At 42.1% G+C, this 5,047-nt stretch overlaps 1 protein-coding gene across 3 annotated transcripts in view; it reads right to left on the bottom strand.

Moving 5' to 3' along the window:
- Positions 1-5,047, bottom strand: part of LOC106868088 (probable ubiquitin carboxyl-terminal hydrolase MINDY-4) — a 105,253-nt gene that overhangs the window by 40,417 nt on the left and 59,789 nt on the right. The window lies entirely within an intron of this gene.

Raw genomic sequence — 5,047 nt, 5'->3', positions numbered from 1 at the left:
ATCTGTCTCCCCCACCACCGTCGTTTGACAACTGATGCTGGTGTGTTTATGTCCCCAAAACTTAGCAGTTCAGCAAAAGAGACCGATAGAATAAGTACTAGGCTTACAAAGAATAAGTCCTGGGGTCGATCTGATCGACTAAAGGTGGTGCTCCAGCATGGCCACAGTCAAATGACTGAGACAAGTAAAAGAGTAAAGAGAGAGAGACACAGAGAGAGAGACACACAGAGAGAGAGAGAGAGCATATGTAGTGTATAAAAATGCAATTGTGTGTGTGTATGTGTGCATGTAGAGACACATGCATACACACTATTACATCAATTACATTGCCCCCAGTGCTCGACTCATACTTATTTTGTCAATGCCAAAAGGGTGAAAGACAAGGTTGACCTTGACAGCATTTGAACTCAGAACATAAAGACAGACAAAATGCCACTAAACATTTTGACCAGCAACCTACCAATTCTGCCAGCTCACCATCCAACAAATGTGCATTAATTGATATTTGTTTCAATGTATTTTTATTTACATACATGCATGTATACATACACGTGCACATCTATACATTCATAGTAGGGATGTATAGCTTAGTGGTTACAGTGTTGGACTCATGATTGTAAGATTGTGGTTTCGATTCCTGAACTGAGTGACATGTTGTGTTCTTGAGCAAAACACTTCTTTTCATGTTATTCCAGTCCACTCAATTGGCAAAGATGAGTAATCCTGTGATGGACCAGCATGTCCTGTCCAGGTGGGGAATATATACGCCATGAAAACCAGGAAATCAGCCCTTATGAGTTGGCATAACTCCAGAAGGAAACTTTACCCTTTTTTTTTTCTTACCTATACATTCATATATGGTTGCTATCAGCAATGTCCATGCTGAAACTTAAAGTTAATAACAGCTAGCACACCACCACTAAGACTAACCTACAAAGCCAAGTAGTCCAGAAACAAAGACTAATCTTACATCAGGTCACTCTTGGTGCTATCTACAACCTGTCACATGTTTGGGCTGTTGGTGACCAAACCAGCAACCCTACTAAGCCCTCTTGGTGAGGAGGGTGGTTTGCATTGGACACCCGGCAGGACAAATACAAAATTCGTCAAAGGATGAACTCAGCAGTGTCAATGGCCACGCAATGGCTGGAAGTGGGAGACCTGTAGTCTTTACTTAGACATCAGTCTGGGAGAATGAGATTCTGAAATAACATCTATTTCATGTGAAGCTTGAGACCTTACACCAGACAAAATATTGATTAATTAAACCCTTAAAGGCAGAATCCAGATTTCTGCTGCTCATTTATTAGTACACGCACACATGTATAGTGGTTCTGGGTTCAGTTTCACATCATGGCACCTTGGGTAAATGTCCTCCATTACAGCTTTTTGAAGGAATTTGGTAGACAGAAACTAAAATAAAGACAAAACTCATTGTGTGTGGGTGTGTGTGTTGGTTGTCTAGCGTCTGGATATTACACATTAATAATAAACATATTGCCTTGCTTGGAAACAGGTGATGGCTGGCAACAGGAAGACTGTCTGGCAGTAGAAACACCTGCCTCAAGGAATTTTATCTGACGCTTGAAAATATAGAAATGTAGATGTTGAAACAATGACAACGATGACATCAAAGATGATGATGATGATGACGATAATGATAATGATATATTGCAATTATCATCATCATCATCATCATCATCATCATCATCAGCAGCAGCAGCAGCAGCAGCATTTTAACACACAATTTTCAATACTTGCATGGATCAAATAAAACTGTTGTTTGATTTATGCAAGCATGGAAAATTGGATGTTAAAACAACAAAATGCTTTTCTTGTGACCAACCCCACCACCTCTTAGCATATAAGTTAATATTTCATTTGGTCCTTAGAACAGTGAGCAGCTCAATGGTCAGAGATGCTTTCACAAAGGATTGTAAACAAATGACACCGTTTGTAAGATGGTAGCTTTGTTTATAGTTATTAGAGTTCATATGAGAAGGGAAGAAGATAGAAACACATGCACACACACACACAAACACACATGCACACACACACATGCGCATGCACACACATACACACACGTGCATGCACACACACACACACACACACACACACACACAACATGCTCACTCACATACATATACAACAGGCTTCTTACAGTTTCCATGGACTAAATTTCATGTACAAGGCATTGATCAACATAGACCTGTAATGGCCTGGCTCTCCAGTTCGTCCAGTCAACTGAACGGCCAGCTCATGAAACAAATGTGCAAGTGGCTGAGCACACCACAGACATGCGTACCCTTAACATAGTTCTCAGAGAGAGTCAGCATGTCACAGAATGTTACAAGGCTAGCCCTTTCATTTACAGGTACAACTCATTTTTGCCAGCTGAGTAGACCGGAGCAATCAGAAATAAAGTGCCTTGAAAGAAATGAACCCTAAGTTATGTGAATCTGAAGTAAAGTGCTGAACCATTCAGTCAAAGAAATACAGGCAACTTAGCATCTCTCTTGCACACTACATTAGACTGCTTTTATACATAATTTTGCTCTCATTTCATTTGTGCTTCATTCTTTATGTTCACTTTATGTACACACCCTAGTGGAGGCGCAATGGCCCAGTGGTTAGGGCAGCAGACTCGCGGTCATAGGATCGTGGTTTCGATTCCCAGACCGGGCGTTGTGAGTGTTTATTGAGCGAAAACACCTAAAGCTCCACAAGGCTCCGGCAGGGGATAGTAGCGAACCCTGCTGTACTCTTTCACCACAACTTTCTCTCACTCTTACTTCCTGTTTCTGTTGTGCCTGTAATTCAAAGGGTCAGCCTTGTCACACTGTGTCACGTTGAATATCCCCGAGAACTACGTTAAGGGTACACATGTCTGTGGAGTGCTCAGCCACTTGCATGTTAATTTCATGAGCAGGCTGTTTCGTTGATCGGATCAACTGGAACCCTCGACGTCATAAGCGACGGAGTGCCAACAAAATGTACACACCCTACATTACACATGCGACAAACCATGCTAGCTTTATTTTTTCCCCTCCGCGTTACCCCCGCCACACACACACATTTGATGTCCATGTTTCATTATCATGTACAAATCACACTTCATACTTGTGCGTCATACAATTTGTTCTTCATTCAGTGACAGAATTTATTTCTTGCCAGTAAGGACATGAGTTGCATTTCGAGAAGCAGTTATAACTGTTCTAGATTATTGTAATTTTAGTATATCATTACTATACAACTAATAATCTGACCTGCCACCTCTTTTTATTCCAGATTGAATAAGACAGTTGTAACAACACTTTGAACACACCCTACTAAACACTGCTTATTTCAACTGACTAGTTAGCGGGATACGCTCAGGGCATGAACACAATGTGGAAGCTCACTATGCAATAAGGTTTGTGCTAAACTGGGCAAAAATGCAACAGAAACTTATGTGGGCAAGGGTCAGACACAAACACACTCAGACAGACATGTATATGTATACATACACAAACATATACACACACACACATACCCATGTGTGTGTGTGTGTGTGTGTGTGTGTATACATTTATACCATCATCATCATCATTGTTTAATGTCAATCTTCCATCCAAGCATGGGTAGGATGGTAGGAGCTGGCCAAGTAGAAAATCTACCCAAGGCTATTCTGTATATTTTGGCAGGGATTGTACACCTCGATGCCCTTGCTTACGCCAACCACACCACAGAGTGGACTCAGTGCTTTTTACATGGCACTAGCACAGGCGAAGTTAGTTTTGGCAACATTTTTGCAGCTGGATGCCCTTCCAGATGTAAACCACGTTACAGTGTGGACTGGATGCTTTTAACGTGGTACCATGTAACTCACAAGACAAGGAATTATGAGAGGGAGAGGGCATTTGTGTCAGAGGATGTCAGTTAGAGTGTGACGAAGAGACAGAGAGACAAAAGCAGGTGTCTTGCCACAACAGGAGTATTAAAGGTGATCCAGTATCAAATGATGAAAGGTTAGAGAGTAACAGAGAAATAGGTGTCTTGCGATAGAGGAGGTACATGGTTACCCAGTGAGAGAGAAAGAGAGAGAGAGAGAGAGAGAGAGAGTAAGAGAGAGGTACAGAAAGAAGCTAGAAACAAGTGTGCTGGTGTAAAGGAGATACTTGGTTCACTAGTCAGAGAAAAAACAAGAGAAAGAGAGAGAGAGAGAGAGACCAATGGGAAAGAGAGAGAGAGAGACCAATGGGAAAGAGAGAGAGAGAGTAGGAAACAACAAAAGTGTAAGACAGAACAGAAAAGAGATGGTGTAGTGCTAGGGTATACTCACAAGTAACAAGAATAAGAGTGTAGAGCCTGCTTAGAAAAATAGGGAGTTGGTGTGGGGAGCAGTGATATAGTGAGCAGAGCAGTGAGGGCAAGAAAGGGGATTGGAAAACAATCATGATTTATGATGAGGAAATGTAAGGAAGAGAAAGATGCAATTAGAAGAGGAGTTGTAATTTGATTTCTTAGGGTAGAGTGGGTGAGAAGTGTGTTGGGACACATGTGGGTGAGACACAACACTTCTAGTACTCAGCTTCGTGGACGGGTCTTCCCTAGGACCTCATACCGCCAAACATCTCAGTCTACTGTCATTTCCTCTGTGAGGCCCAACATCCTAAGATCAGTCCTCACCACGTCATCCCAGTCGTCCTGGGTCTCCCTCTTCCACAGGTACCATCCACTTTCAGTGACAGGCACTTTTGTATACAGTTGTCTTCAGTCATACGCACCACATGTCCAAACCAACACACTCTCCACTCCTGCATACCACTTTTAACATCTCTTATATATTCCTTTACTTGTTTCGGTCATTTGACTGCGGCCAGGCTTCTTTCAGTTTCTGTCCAACAAATCCACACAGAACCTTGGGTCAGCCTGAAGTTATAGTAGTAGATACTTGCCCAGTGTGCCATGCCTGAAGTTATAGTAGTAGACACTTGCCCAGTGTGCCATGCCTGAAGTTATAGTAGTTGACACTTGCCCAGTGTGCCATGCCTGAAGTTATAGTAGT

The sequence above is a fragment of the Octopus bimaculoides genome, chromosome 1 (genome assembly GCF_001194135.2).
Source record: "Octopus bimaculoides isolate UCB-OBI-ISO-001 chromosome 1, ASM119413v2, whole genome shotgun sequence".
In the NCBI taxonomy this organism is placed as follows: Eukaryota; Metazoa; Mollusca; class Cephalopoda; order Octopoda; family Octopodidae; genus Octopus; species Octopus bimaculoides.
This window is presented reverse-complemented; position numbering and strand designations above follow the sequence as displayed.